Source organism: Hemibagrus wyckioides, linkage group LG29, assembly GCF_019097595.1.
Source record: "Hemibagrus wyckioides isolate EC202008001 linkage group LG29, SWU_Hwy_1.0, whole genome shotgun sequence".
Taxonomy (NCBI): Eukaryota; Metazoa; Chordata; class Actinopteri; order Siluriformes; family Bagridae; genus Hemibagrus; species Hemibagrus wyckioides.
This window is the reverse complement of record NC_080738.1, coordinates 4,829,837-4,846,639: the sequence shown is the minus strand read 5'-3', so window position 1 is coordinate 4,846,639 and position 16,803 is coordinate 4,829,837. Positions and strand designations below refer to the sequence as shown.

At 38.8% G+C, this 16,803-nt stretch overlaps 1 protein-coding gene across 2 annotated transcripts in view; it reads left to right on the top strand.

The window, feature by feature from the left end:
• The first annotated feature begins 308 nt into the window (after nt 1-308).
• The window catches only part of LOC131349289 (FERM and PDZ domain-containing protein 1), a 35,081-nt gene continuing 18,586 nt past the window's right edge, over nt 309-16,803 (top strand). For both annotated transcript variants that reach the window (XM_058384878.1, XM_058384877.1), the window contains exons 1-2: nt 309-474; nt 10,977-11,226. The gene's annotated coding sequence lies outside the window, so the exon portion shown is untranslated. The remainder of the gene's footprint in view (nt 475-10,976; nt 11,227-16,803) is intronic.

Below are 16,803 nucleotides of genomic sequence, written 5' to 3'. Positions count from 1 at the left end.
GGACGTTAATGACCACAATTGGAGACAGATATGTGTCTACGCCACCTGGTGGTGAGTTTTGAATGAAATAATTAAAACAAAAACAATGAATAGAATGAAAATGAGGGAAAATGTCGGCTTTACTAGCGTTAGCTTAATACTGTTCACGTAGTTAGCCAGAGTCTCTGACGCTAGGTTCTCTCTCTCTCTCTCTCTCTCTCTCTCTCTCTGTGTGTGTGTGTGTGTGTGTGTGTGTGAGAGAGAGAGAGAGAGATTGTGAGCGCGCGCGCGCGCCCCAGAGCAGATCTATAACGGTTCTTCTCCATCTTTCCCTCTCGTGCGTGGTGCGCGCGACTCCCGCCAACACCACGCGCTGTGTGGTGAATAAAACAAAAAATAATAAAAAATTAAACATTTTTTTAAGGGATTTTCTCGATAAAACTTCCCGCATGTGGATAATCCCGTGACCTGAGGTGTTGAATATATATCTCAGAGGTGAGTCGAAATATTTCCTGTTTCTTTACGCCTCTGTTAGGATGCGATGGAAGTTCAGTGTTGAATTAAACATGGACTAAAGTGTGATTTTAACAGGAGTAAAGGAGTTCATTCAGCTGATATAAGTAGGGAATATGTAGATTTTTAGGGATAATTTATAGTTAAAGGTGAAAATTTGATAAGTGGACCTTGATATAATCCTGTATAATGTGTTAATTCAGGGCAGATCTGTGGTATTTCATCACTAGACCTCTTACTGTATCTGTGTTTATTCAGTATAAGTGTTATTATAGAATATTATAGAACTTAAATATCCGACATTATTAATATAAAGTCTATACAGTGCCAAGTGTTAAGCATTTTATGTGTTAAGTTGATGTCGTAGATGCTGAGACACGATCTTGATGTTGCATACAGGGCTCTAAATAAATAAATATATGCTGTATTTATTTATTCTAAATGGTTTAAACTCACACACACACACACACACACACACACACACACACACACACACACGCTGTCTCATAATGCAGAAGGATGAGTGTGTAAGGATTGGCCTTAAAGAAAAGACAGAGACACGTTTAAGCCGCGTAAATCCAGATCCTCAGTGGAACAGGTTCATCCCCTCGGACGTTACGGAATTGAAGCTTGGTCATCTATACCCATCAGCCATAACATTATGACCGCCTGGATAATATTGTGCCGGTCCCCCATTTGACCCATCGAGGTACCACTAGATCCCCGAAGGTGTGCTGTGGGATCTGGCACCAAGATGTTAGCAGCAGATCCTTTAAGTCCTGTAAGTGGACTCCATGGATCGGACTTGTTTGTCCAGCACATCCCACAGATGCTGGACTGGATTGAGGTCTGGGGAATTTGGAGGCTGAGACCTCAAACTGGTTGTTGTGGTCATCAGAGCATTTCTGCTTTGTGGCATTATCCTGCTGAAAGAGGCCACAGCCATCAGGGAATACCGTTTCCATGAACATGGTCTGTAACAGTGCTGAGGTAGGTGGAACATGTTTAAGTAACATCCACATGGATGCAGGACCCAAGGTTTCCCAGCAGAACGTTGACCAAAGCAGGACACTGCCTCTGCCGGCTCGACTTCCTCCCATAGTGCATCCTGGTGCCATGTGTTCCCCAGATAAGAGACACACACACACCCGGCCATCCACGTGATGTTAAAGAAAACGTGATTCTTCAGACCAGGACACCTTCTTCCATTGCTCCATGGTCCAGTTCTGATGATCACGTGCCCATTGTTGGTGCTTTCAGTGGTGCACAGGGGTCAGCATGGGCACCCTGACTGGTCTGTGGCTCTGCAACAACAAACTGTCCTGCACTGTGTATTCTGACCCCTTTCTATCAGAACCAGCATTAACTTCTTCAGCAGTTTGATCAACAGTAGCTCGTCTGTTGGATCGGATCACACGGGCCAGCCTTCACTCCCCACATCCATCAATGAACCTTGACCATCCATGACCCTGTCTCCGGTTCACCACTGTTCCTTCCTTGGACCACTTTTGATAGATACTGACCACTGCAGACCGGGAACACCCCACAAGAGCTGCAGTTTTGGAGATGCTCTGATCCAGTGGTCTAGACATCACAATTTGGCCCTTTGGTCAAACTCGCTCAAATCCTTACACTTGTCCATTTCTTCTTTTAAATTAAAATTTAGATTACTGAATAGAATTCAGTAAATTCTATGCCTTTTGTTTTGTATAAATTCTGTGATCGCTACGACTAGTTAGCTAGTTAGCTAGTGTGATACCATGCTCGATTCTGATTGGTTAGAATTGGTCATTGTGGTTATTAAAGTGGCTTCGATGTTGATTAAGGATGACGCTGGGGCAGGTGATTGTTTATTTATTTTATAAAGGGGTGGAGCCGGAAGAGGCGGGTCCATGAGGAGTGGGAGTGTGTATCACTACAGGCAGAGGAAAGAAAGAATGAGTCAGCGTTTTTACATCTGTCACTATAATTCATTTATGTGCTTATTTTTAGGAGGACCTTCTACCTCACACACACACACACACACACACACACTCAAACCCTGTCACAGCAGTTTTTCATGATGAAAATCAGTTGGTTTTAAAGCTTTAAAGAACACTGACCATAACTCTGGTCTGGCGGTCAGTCAGATGATCCTCAGAAGGAAGCGGGCTCCTAACAGGAGGGTACTAATGTTGCTTAGGAGCTCATGGATGCTCACTACACACACTTAGCTGTACGAGTGCACTCACACACACACACACACACACACTCTCTCTCACACACACACACACTCTCTCACACACACACACTCTCACACACACACACTCTCACACACACATCCGGCTAATTTGATCAATTGATTTTTTTTCCCGGACATTCTCCAACATGAGACTGGACATCTTTAACATGCTCTAAAAGCCGTGTCTGATCTCCACCCCCTGCTGCATTCCTGTGTAGTCTCCCATTGGTCAGAAGTGATGATGTATTTTCTATAAGAGCAGGTCACAGATACACAGGCCTGATTTCTCTAACAGTGTGGGTTCAGCTCAGATACAAGGGGGTGGTACTGTGGCCGAGAGGTGCACAACAATAACTCAACTGTAAACAAAAACAAAATAACTCATCTGTAAACAAAAACAAAATAATTCATCTGTAAACAAAAACAAAATAATTCATCTGTAAACAAAACAACAAAAACAAAATAACTCATCTGTAAACAAAACAACAAAAACAAAATAACAAAAACAAAATAACTCATCTGTAAACAAAACAACAAAAACAAAATAACTCATCTGTAAACAAAACAACAAAAACAAAATAACAAAAACAAAATAACTAATCTGTAAACAAAACAAAAAAAACAAAATAACTCATCTGTAAACAAAACAACAAAAACAAAATAACTCATCTGTGAACAAAAACAAAATAACTCATCTGTAAACAAAAACAAAACAACTCATCTTTAAACAAAACAACAAAAACAAAATAACTCATCTGTGAACAAAATAACTCATCTGTAAACAAAAACAAAATAACTCATCTGTAAACAAAACAACAAAAACAAAATAACAAAAACAAAATAACTCATCTGTGAACAAAACAACAAAAACAAAATAACAAAAACAAAATAATTCATCTGTAAACAAAACAACAAAAACAAAATAACTCATCTGTAAACAAAACAACAAAAACAAAATAACAAAAACAAAATAACTCATCTGTGAACAAAACAACAAAAACAAAATAACAAAAACAAAATAATTCATCTGTAAACAAAACAACAAAAACAAAATAACTCATCTGTAAACAAAACAACAAAAACAAAATAACAAAAACAAAATAACTCATCTGTGAACAAAACAACAAAAACAAAATAACAAAAACAAAATAATTCATCTGTAAACAAAACAACAAAAACAAAATAACTCATCTGTAAACAAAACAACAAAAACAAAATAACAAAAACAAAATAACTCATCTGTGAACAAAACAACAAAAACAAAATAACAAAAACAAAATAATTCATCTGTAAACAAAACAACAAAAACAAAATAACTCATCTGTAAACAAAACAACAAAAACAAAATAACAAAAACAAAATAATTCATCTGTAAACAAAACAACAAAAACAAAATAACTCATCTGTAAACAAAACAACAAAAACAAAATAACAAAAACAAAATAACTCATCTGTGAACAAAACAACAAAAACAAAATAACAAAAACAAAATAATTCATCTGTAAACAAAACAACAAAAACAAAATAACTCATCTGTAAACAAAAACAAAATAATTCATCTGTAAACAAAAACAAAATAATTCATCTGTAAACAAAACAACAAAAACAAAATAACTCATCTGTGAACAAAAACAAAATAACTCATCTGTAAACAAAAACAAAATAACTCATCTGTAAACAAAACAACGAAAACAAAATAACTCATCTGTAAACAAAACAACGAAAACAAAATAACTCATCTGTAAACAAAAACAAAATAACTCATCTGTAAACAAAACAACAAAAACAAAATAACTCATCTGTAAACAAAAACAAAATAACTCATCTGTGAACAAAATAACTCATCTGTAAACAAAACAACAAAAACAAAAAAACTCATCTGTAAACAAAAACAAAATAACTCATCTGTGAACAAAATAACTCATCTGTAAACAAAAACAACAAAAACAAAATAACTCATCTGTAAACAAAAACAAAATAACTCATCTGTAAACAAAAACAAAATAACTCATCTGTGAACAAAATAACTCATCTGTAAACAAAACAACAAAAACAAAATAACTCATCTGTGAACAAAAACAAAATAACTCATCTGTAAACAAAAACAAAACAACTCATCTGTAAACAAAACAACGAAAACAAAATAACTCATCTGTAAACAAAACAACGAAAACAAAATAACTCATCTGTAAACAAAAACAAAATAACTCATCTGTAAACAAAACAACAAAAACAAAATAACTCATCTGTAAACAAAAACAAAATAACTCATCTGTGAACAAAATAACTCATCTGTAAACAAAACAACAAAAACAAAAAAAACTCATCTGTAAACAAAAACAAAATAACTCATCTGTGAACAAAATAACTCATCTGTAAACAAAAACAACAAAAACAAAATAACTCATCTGTAAACAAAAACAAAATAACTCATCTGTGAACAAAATAACTCATCTGTAAACAAAACAACAAAAACAAAACTCATCTGTAAACAAAAACAAAGTAACTCATCTGTAAACAAAACAACAAAAACAAAATAACTCATCTGTAAACAAAAACAAAATAACTCATCTGTGAACAAAATAACTCATCTGTAAACAAAAACAAAATAATTCATCTGTAAACAAAAACAAAATAATTCATCTGTAAACAAAACAACAAAAACAAAATAACTCATCTGTGAACAAAAACAAAATAACTCATCTGTAAACAAAAACAAAATAACTCATCTGTAAACAAAACAACAAAAACAAAATAACAAAAACAAAATAACTCATTTGTGAACAAAAACAAAATAACTCATCTGTAAACAAAACAACAAAACCAAAATAACTCATCTGTAAACAAAACCAAAATAACTCATCTGTAAACAAAACAACAAAAACAAAATAACTCATCTGTAAACAAAACAACAAAACCAAAATAACTCATCTGTAAACAAAACAACAAAACCAAAATAACTCATCTGTAAACAAAACAACAAAAACAAAATAACTCATCTGTAAACAAAACAACAAAAACAAAATAACTCATCTGTAAACAAAACCAAAATAACTCATCTGTAAACAAAACAACAAAAACAAAATAACTCATCTGTAAACAAAAACAAAATAACTCATCTGTAAACAAAACAACAAAAACAAAATAACTCATCTGTAAACAAAACCAAAATAACTCATCTGCAAACAAAAACAACTAATCAGAAAACACAATAACAAATCTGTAAACAAAATAAATCTGGATACAAAATAAATCTGGAAACAAAATAACTCATCTGTGAACAAAATAACTCATCTGTAAACAAAAACAAAATAACTCATCTGTAAACAAAAACAAAATAACTCATCTGTAAACAAAACAACAAAACCAAAATAACTCATCTGTAAACAAAACCAAAATAACTCATCTGTAAACAAAACAACAAAAACAAAATAACTCATCTGTAAACAAAACAACAAAAACAAAATAACTCATCTGTAAACAAAACCAAAATAACTCATCTGTAAACAAAACCAAAATAACTCATCTGTAAACAAAACCAAAATAACTCATCTGCAAACAAAAACAACTAATCAGAAAACACAATAACAAATCTGTAAACAAAATAAATCTGGATACAAAATAAATCTGGAAACAAAATAACTCATCTGTGAACAAAAACAAAATAACTCATCTGTAAACAAAAACAAAATAACTCATCTGTAAACAAAAACAAAATAACTCATCTGTAAACAAAAACAAAATAACTCATCTGTAAACAAAACAACAAAACCAAAATAACTCATCTGTAAACAAAACCAAAATAACTCATCTGTAAACAAAACAACAAAAACAAAATAACTCATCTGTAAACAAAACCAAAATAACTCATCTGTAAACAAAACAACAAAAACAAAATAACTCATCTGTAAACAAAACAACAAAACCAAAATAACTCATCTGTAAACAAAACAACAAAACCAAAATAACTCATCTGTAAACAAAACCAAAATAACTCATCTGTAAACAAAACAACTAATCAGAAAACACAATAACTCATCTGTAAACAAAACAACAAAACCAAAATAACTCATCTGTAAACAAAACAACAAAACCAAAATAACTCATCTGTAAACAAAACCAAAATAACTCATCTGTAAACAAAACAACAAAAACAAAATAACTCATCTGTAAACAAAAACAAAATAACTCATCTGTAAACAAAACAACAAAAACAAAATAACTCATCTGTAAACAAAACAACAAAAACAAAATAACTCATCTGTAAACAAAACAACAAAAACAAAATAACTCATCTGTAAACAAAACCAAAATAACTCATCTGTAAACAAAAACAAAATAACTCATCTGTAAACAAAAACAAAATAACTCATCTGTAAACAAAACCAAAATAACTCATCTGTAAACAAAACAACAAAAACAAAATAACTCATCTGTAAACAAAACAACAAAAACAAAATAACTCATCTGTAAACAAAACCAAAATAACTCATCTGCAAACAAAAACAACTAATCAGAAAACACAATAACAAATCTGTAAACAAAATAAATCTGGATACAAAACAAATCTGTAAACAAAATAACAAATCTGTAAACAAAATAACAAATCCGTAAACAAAATAACAAATCTGTAAACAAAACAAATCTGTAAACAAAATAACAAATCTGTAAATGTAAACAAAATAACAAATCTGCAAACAAAATAACAAATCTGTAAACAAAATAACAAATCTGTAAACAAAACAAATCTGTAAACAAAATAAAGCTGTAAACAAAATAACAAATCTGTAAATGTAAACAAAATAACAAATCTGCAAACAAAATATCAAATCTGTAAACAAAATAACAAATCCATAAACAAAATAACAAATCTGGAAATGTAAACAAAATAACAAATCTGGAAATGTAAACAAAATAACTAATGTGTAAACGCAAACAAAATAACAAATCTGGAAACAAAACAAATCTGGAAACAAAACAAATCTGGAAACAAAATAACAAATCTGAAAACAAAATAAAGCTGTAAACAAAATAACAAATCTCTAAACAAAATAAATCAGAAAACAAAATAAGTTTCCAGATTTGTTATTTTGTTTACAGATTAGTTATTTTGTTTACAGATTAGTTTTGTTTTTGTTTACAGATTAGTTATTTTGTTTTTGTTTACAGATTAGTTATTTTGTTTTTGTTTACAGATTTGTTATTTTGTTTACAGATTAGTTCTTTTGTTTTTGTTTACAGATTAGTTATTTTGTTTTGCACTTCTCTCACCGCAGTCTTGTATTAATTGTATATTTCTGACCACAGGAGGGTCATCTTCAGGACAGAGGAGTTTGTCTATTTCCTGTAAAAAGACTTTTTTCGCCTTGTTTTTCTTCAGAGCTTCTGTAACAAGTGATGAGAGGAACGTGTTTCATGGACTTTCATGTCATTGTTTGGGTTACAAAATCGGTATAAGAGGAATAAAACACTTTAGTCTCTAATCCCTCTACTCCCTCTACTCCTCTGGTCACTGATTCTCCGCTCCCTCTACTCCTCTGGTCACTGATTCTCCGCTCCCTCTACTCCTCTGGTCACTGATTCTCCACTCCCTCTACTCCTCTGGTCACTGATTCTCCGCTCCCTCTACTCCTCTGGTCACTGATTCTCCGCTCCCTCTACTCCTCTGGTCACTGATTCTCCGCTCCCTCTACTCCTCTGGTCACTGATTCTCCGCTCCCTCTACTCCTCTGGTCACTGATTCTCCGCTCCCTCTACTCCTCTGGTCACTGATTCTCCGCTCCCTCTACTCCTCTGGTCACTGATTCTCCGCTCCCTCTACTCCTCTGGTCACTGATTCTCCGCTCCCTCTACTCCTCTGGTCACTGATTCTCCGCTCCCTCTACTCCTCTGGTCACTGATTCTCCGCTCCCTCTACTCCTCTGGTCACTGATTCTCCGCTCCCTCTATTCCTCTGGTCACTGATTCTCCGCTCCCTCTACTCCTCTGGTCACTGATTCTCCACTCCCTCTACTCCTCTGGTCACTGATTCTCCGCTCCCTCTACTCCTCTGGTCACTGATTCTCCGCTCCCTCTATTCCTCTGGTCACTGATTCTCCACTTCCTCTACTCCTCTGGTCACTGATTCTTCGCTCCCTCTATTCCTCTGGTCACTGATTCTCCACTTCCTCTACTCCTCTGGTCACTGATTCTCCGCTCCCTCTACTCCTCTGGTCACTGATTCTCCGCTCCCTCTACTCCTCTGGTCACTGATTCTCCGCTCCCTCTACTCCTCTGGTCACTGATTCTCCGCTCCCTCTACTCCTCTGGTCACTGATTCTCCGCTCCCTCTACTCCTCTGGTCACTGATTCTCCACTCCCTCTACTCCTCTGGTCACTGATTCTCCGCTCCCTCTACTCCTCTGGTCACTGATTCTCCGCTCCCTCTACTCCTCTGGTCACTGATTCTCCGCTCCCTCTATTCCTCTGGTCACTGATTCTCCACTTCCTCTACTCCTCTGGTCACTGATTCTCCACTCCCTCTACTCCTCTGGTCACTGATTCTCCGCTCCCTCTACTCCTCTGGTCACTGATTCTCCACTCCCTCCGCTTAGAGTTGATCGCAGGGGAACCGAGGGTTAAAAGATTTGCTCAGGAGTTCAAGTGTGTCCGCAGCACTGGGATCTGACCTCTCACCTTTTCCATTAACAGCAGGACGGGTCATAATGTTTTTAAGACACTCAGAAGAGTTCATTAGTGTTCCAGTGGAATTTCAAAACTTTATGACGATTATGATTTGCTGATAAAGGCTATAGGTGAGACCGCTGACCCTGTGGTTGACCTGCCATTAGTGTGTTTGTGTGTGTGTGTGTGTGTGAGACAGAGAGAGAGAGAGAGAAAGAGAGAGAGAGAGAAAGTTTTATCAGTATTCTGCCAGTATAAATTTTTCTGTAAAACTGTGACAGAGAGATAGAGTTTTCTCTTCCACTATACAGTTTTGTACATTACCTTGTGTGTGTGTGTGTGTGTGTGTGTGTGCATGAGAGAAATAGAGAGAGAGAGGCATACCAGCTGCATTTTCTGGATAAATTATTGATGCCTATAGTTCTAGAGGTCAATCTCTCTCTCTCTCTCTCTCTCTCTCTCTCTGTCTCTTCTGTTTCTCTCTCTCTCTCTCTCTCTCTCTCTCTCTCCTATTTCTCACTTTCCTGTTTCTCTCTCTCTGTCTCTCTTTCTCTCTCTCATGCTCCATAACTTTCATTTGTTATTAGCACTTTTCCTAACTTTTATATGTAAGGATACTACAGCCGGTAAAGATAAAGTCTCTTATAAAAGGAGAAGTTTTTTCCTCCGCTATAAATATCACGACACGTCCATCATTTTCCAATCAATCTCTTGCGTCTGTCTTTACCGCAGTTGTTTATCTGTGAAACCCAATCAGCTGCATTTTGTGATTTCCTTCGAACCCGGACGGATCTTCTCGCAGCCAGGCTGCTGATCTCCTCGATATAACAAACGTAGAGAAGAAGCAACACTCCGAACGCTCCAAATCGATTGTGTTCACCTTCGCTAAGCGATCCACATGAGTTATTTACAGACAGAATATGAGATACGAATGAAAGGGAAGACCAACATGGTGTCCTGGGCTACAGGAAGGAAAAGAGTCACAGAGAGAGAGAGAGAGAGAGAGAGAGAGAGAGAAAAACGAGAGGAAGCTGCATTCTCTCCGTCTCTGTCCAAGGACGCATTAATAATTCAACACTCGGGAACGGAAATGGGCCGAAGGGACTACACCAAGCTCTCTCTCTCTTTGTCTCTCTCTCTATCCTTCTCTCACCGTGTGTCTCTTGCTTTCCGCCTTTTAAGGCTCGAAGACGCTTCCTGAAGATCCTGAAACACATCAATCAGTGATGCTAATGAGAAGATTACTTTTCTTCGTCCTAACTAAAGCAGCTAGTTTATCTTTCATATTTGGATTGAAGGTCCATCACTTGATCATCGAGTGTAAAGATGGGAGGATCTTCTGGTTTCTCTTCCTGTCACTGGGAGAGATGATCTCTGACATATAGAACACAGTTATTATTTTAAGGAGCGGTTGTCTTTCCCTGTCTCTCTCACACACACACACACACAGACAGAGTTCCTGTGTCAGGTACACATCCTGGAATACGTAAATAAGCTCCACTACTGCTCATAGAGAGCAGCGTCCATTTTTAGACTTTTTAAACTTTAATCACCGATTTGTGATGAGCTCTAACATGAAACTCTGCGTCTCGCTCCACAGTTCAGCCACAAAATGGAGGAATGATTTCCACAAGCGACGTTGATCTGCGCACTCAACCATGCAGAGCGATTACTGAATTCCAGGGAATAAACTACTGACCAACAGGGCAGCACTGGGCTTGCATGATGGACTGAATGCTGACCAAGTGACCATGAGAGCGAAGTGCTCTACTAATGGATGAAGAAGTAGCGAGTGCACGGTGCAGTGTAAAGGACAGTTTCTCTCTGATGGAGCTCTGACACACAAGACGGTGAGTGTGTGTGTGTGTGTTTTGCTATCATACTGTGATTGAATTATAAATCGATTCTTTATTAAGAGGTGTAGTTACTCATGCTGCTGCTATATCTAGTCAGCTCACGCTTCCTTGAAAAGGTGCATCAGGTGTGATTAGTCAGTGTTGAGACCAACCCCCTCTACCGTCACTAAGCTCCGCCTCCAGGATGCGAACACAAACACCTAACACCTTTATATTTGATCATATCTCCCAGAACGTATGCAGTATTTACAGTAAATATAATTTCTTCAGTCCCTCCTTTGGCCGAGATAAAAGCGTGGATTTTCGGACGCACGCTTCTGTGTAGAATATACGGATGTCGGGTCGATGCCGAGGTCGAAAGCCATTAAAGAGACGACGTGCATAAGGTCAACGATGAATATCGACAGATTTCACATCCAACGCTCTTCATAACCTTATCCACACCGGAGCGGCTTATAGCAACACTACAGAGATTCATCCTGCATACTCAGAGCTTTATTACTGAATATCACCCACCAATCAGAACAGCAGCTCACATCTGTAAGAGCGAAGGCTAACACACACTCTTCCTCACACTCGGAACCCAATGTCAAACCTCTGTCTCATACCTGAGAGGTCCCAGGTCCACCTTTACCTTCAACTGTAAGTCATCGTTGTCTTTATGTGTCACATATATATTACTGCCCATCCGTTGGGGTCAGAGCACAGGGGTCAGCCATGATGCAGTGGAGTAGGGTGGGTTGCTCAAGGGCTCAACAGTGGCAGTACTGGAGCTTGAACCTTAGTCTTCTGGTCAATAACCCACATTCTTAACCCCTTGAGCCACCACCACCCTGTGGATCTGGATCTTCCTGAGAAATGCCGGAAATGTGAATGTGTTCAGCTCTCTTGGACACGGATAAGTAGAGAACTGTTGGTTTTTTTGGCTGTTTTTCTGTAGCTAAGTCTCAAAAGGCTTTCAACTGGACAGTGTATGGTCAGTATCTGCACTGTGTTACCCCGTCTACAGCAGTGACCACACAAGGAAAGCTCTTTGTCTTTGTGGACGTCTTTGCTGCATCGTTCAAAAGAAAACAGCTCTGATTCTGATTATTTGTCCTCCAATCCCCAATGTGTGTGTGTGTGTGTGTGATCGGCTCAGGTTGTGTGACGCAGTTACTCTGTCCCAAAGTAATCCAATTACTCCAATTACCCTTCTAAAACCCCCCCCAGGGTCATCTGCCTGCCACTTTATCCCTCTCTCTCTCTCTCTCTCTCTCTCTCTCTACCTGAAATCCATTGAGAGTTTCAAATATCCGTTCATTCACATGCTGCAGAGTTTACCAGTCTGTTACTCACTAAAGCTAGCAGTGAAAGGTTAGCATCAATACCTCGCTAGTCTCTGTCAGAGTTACTTAGACGGGGGAAGACATTATCTCTCTCTCTCTCTCTCTCTCTCTCTCTCTCTCTCTCTTTCTCACTCAGAGCATTTTAAAGCGAGGAGGTGGGAATAAAACGGAATTAAGCCTCACTCCAGTGGCCCCTAATCGAATAGAGAAAGGGCGGGAAAAAGAGTAAAAGAGGGAGCGAGAGAGAGATAGAGAGAGAGAGAAAGAGGGAAGGGATTCAGACAGCCCGAGAGATATAGAGAGAGCGAGATAAGGCTCTCTGCTGCAAATGAATTACGTGTAAAGTACTTCGAACCGCGTCTTCGCCGTTGCATCACAAGCCAAACTTTTAAAGTCCATCCCATCGATCTGATGATTTACAGGTAGAGAGACAATTTAATCCCAGTCTGCACTTAATGTTAGGGTTCTACAGTTCATGTATGCATCTTTTAACAAGCACCAATAAAAGCTTTAAGTGGCAGGATGTGAAATGAAAGCAAATCCCCAGTTTTAAAAAAGTAACACAGAGTGCTTTTATGGTGGGGTTTTTATGCCCCCGGATAATGCTCTCTCCTCCATGCCAAGGGGGGCGGGGAGGGAGTCAGACGGCCGAGGGGGGGGATTTACACACGGATTTCCACGTCCGTCTGCGTCAGGGTCCGAGCTCTGAAGGGAAAGTCTGTCTGTCTTTGTGCTCACACGGGACCATCAGAGCTGGCTAGGTTTACACTGAGACCATGATGACGATGATGAAGGATCTGAGATGTTTCTCATCTCCTCCACAGACTGGTTGGGTTTAACCTGCTAACATCTAACAAGTACAAAATCTTCCTATAGTGAATATATAGAGACGTTACTGATCATCCGAAACTAATCACCTGAATGAGGACGAGGTCCCCTCCTGAGCCTGGTTCCTCTCAAGGTTTCCTCCTCACATCATCTCTGGGAGTTCTCTCTCTCTCTCTCCCCTTTTATCTTTGTCTTTGTCTCTCTCACTCTCTCTCTCTCTTTCTCTCTCTCTCTCTCTCTCTCTCTCTCTCCTTTTATCTTTGTCTCTCTCTCTCTCTCTCTCCCCTTTTATCTTTGTCTTTGTCTCTCTCACTCTCTCTCTCTCTTTCTCTCTCTCTCTCTCTCTCTCTCTCTCTCTCTCCTTTTATCTTTGTCTCTCTCTCTCTCTCTCTCTCTCTCTCTCTTTCACTCTCTCCCTGTCTCTGCCTCTGTCTCTCTCTCTCTTCTATCTTTGTCTTTGTCTCTCTCTATCTCACTCTCTTTCACTCTCTTCCTGCCTCTCTGCCTCTGTCTCTCTCTCTCTCTATCTTTGTCTTTCTCTTTCTCTCTCGCTCTCTCTCTCTTTTATCATTGTCTTTCTCTCTCTCTCTCTCTCTCTCTTTCACTCTCTTCCTGTCTCTCTGCCTCTGTCTCTCTCTCTCTCTCTTTTATCTTTGTCTTTCTCTTTCTCTCTCTCTTGCTCTCTCTCTCTCTTTTATCATTGTCTTTCTCTCTCTCTCTCTCTCTCTCTCTCTCTCTTTCACTCTCTTCCTGTCTCTCTGCCTCTGTCTCTCTCTCTCTCTCTCTCTCTCTTTTATCTTTGTCTTTCTCTTTCTCTCTCTCTCTCTCTCTCTCTCTCTCTCTCTCTTTTATCATTGTCTTTCTCTCTCTCTCTCTCTCCCTCTCTCTCTCTCTCTCTCTCTCTCTCTTTCACTCTCTTCCTGTCTCTCTGCCTCTGTCTCTCTCTTTTTTTATTGTTGCCTTTGTCTCTCTCTTTCTCTCTCTCTCTTTCTCACTCTCTTTCTCTCTCTTTCTATCTCTGCCTCTCTTCCTGTCTCTCTGCCTCTCTCTCTCACTCTCTCACTCGCTCTCTCTCTCTCTCTCTCTCTCTCTCTCTCTCTGTTTATTCTCTATATGTCTTCACACATTCCATGAAGGGTGTCAATCATTTTATTCCACTGATTCTACCCTTAACTTGAACTGATGCTAACGATCTTCATGGTTTTCACGATCAAGCAGATATCTGGCAGAGAGATGGATAATGGTGCTGTCCAGATTTAGTGAAACCCGAGACCACAAAATATCCATGACAACTAGCATGAATATCTCTCTCTCTCTCTCTCTCTCTCTCTCTGGGCACCGAGCTGTCTGGGATGTGTGTGATAACACATGATGTGCTTTTAGCGAGCCTGTAGGATGCGGGATGTGATCTCTCTGGGAGTGAAAGTGATCCCAGTTGTGTTTTATCCCCATCAGAAAGCACTTTGGTGTACCACTGCGTAGCGGCTGCCTTGTACACGGCAGACACGACGTAAAGTCCCGTGTGCTACGCTAAACAGACGCCACTCATCTGATTCACTGCACGCATATGAGTACGTAAAGGAGAGCCAGCCGAGAGCACTTACTCAATGACCACAGTCAATTATTTTATGAGCAAGAATTAATATTTCTTTAAAATACATTGGCAAAAGTTTTGGGATGTCTTCCTTTACATGCACATGAATGTAATATGGAGTTGTCCTGCCCTTTGCAGCTTCAACTCTTCTGGGAAGGCTTTCCACAAGGTTTAGGAGTGTGTTTATGGGAATTTTTGACCGTTCCTCTAGAAGCACATTTGTCAGGTCAGGCACTGATGTTGGACGAGAAGGTCTGGCTCACAGTCTCCACTCTAATTCATCCCAAAGGTGTTCTATGGGGTTGAGGTCAGGACTCAAAAAGTGAAGTTCCTTCACACCAAACTCACTCATCCATGTCTTTATAGACCTTGCTTTGGTCACTGGTGTACGGTCATGTTGGAACAGAAGTGGTCATCCCCAAACTGTTCCCACAAAGAGCATGAAATTGTCCAAAATGTCTTGGTATGAAGCTGAAGCATTAAGAGTTTCTTTCACTGGAACTAAGGGGCCGAGCACAACCCCTGAAACACAACACCTGAATTCAATGATTTGGAGGGGTGTCCCAATACTTTTGGCAATATAGTGTATATTGGGGGGGAAAAAACTAGCAAACATTTTCTGCCATATTATATCTATTTCTCCTCTTCTGTATTTTCCTTATTGTGTTTTATTTTCTGTCCCAGACACAATGCTTCATGATAATGTCTTCTGATATTAGTAATCTAATTTATTTGCAAAAAACTGCATTCTATTCTGAGATCAAAACACAAGGATCCTGCCTGTAACTGTCTGACCAGTGTTTTTAAGAGCCCCCCGGTGGTCTAGGGGACCGCATAACCACTTATACACTTATACTTTACAGCAAGAAACAGCCTAAAAAACGGCTAAGATCATTTTAAAGTAATATTTTATATTGTGAGTCTCTCAATTAATTCCCATTTGGAGTCTCTGTAGTCAGGTCCAACGTAATCCAAGATCAGGACTAGCCAAGACTGATTCTTAAAGAGTCTTAAGAAGGTTGAGGCCATGTCAGGTACAAATGAAAATGAGTCACAAGACAATCTACACTATATTGCCAAAAGTATTGGGACACTCCTCCAAATCATTGAGTTCAGGTGTCGTGTTTCAGGGGTTGGGCTCGGCCTCTTAGTTCCAGTGAAAGGAACTCTTAATGCTTCAGCTTCATACCAAGACATTTTGGACACTTTGTGGGAACAGTTTGGGGATGACCCCTTCCTGTTCCAACATGACTGTACACCAGTGACCAAAGCAAGGTCCATAAAGACATGGATGAGTGAGTTTGGTGTGGAGGAACTGCACAGAGTCCTGACCTCAACCCCATAGAACACCTTTGGGATGAATTAGAGTGGAGACTGTGAACCAGACCTTCTCATCCAACATCAGAGCCTGACCTCACAAATGTGCTTCTTTTAGAGGAATGGTCAAAACTTCCCATAATCCTTGTGGAAAGCCTTCCCAGAAGAGTTGAAGCTGTTATAGCTGCAAAGGGCAGGACAACTCCATATTACATTCATGTGCATGGAAAGGCAGACATCCCAAAACTTTTGGCAACATCATTGAAAAGATTATAGGAAGGAAGGAAGGAAGGAAGGAAGGAAGGAAAGGCTTTAACAGATTTAACTAGACAAGTTCAGTGCTGTAGGAGTTTATACTATATACTCATTCATGACCACTGGAACGCATCGGACGTAGGAAATAAAATTCACTAATCTGATCTAAAGTTTAAGTAGATCAGAAGTGCTCCATTATATTCAGTCTGTATATGATATCATCTTTAACCTGACTTCCTGTGTGTGTGT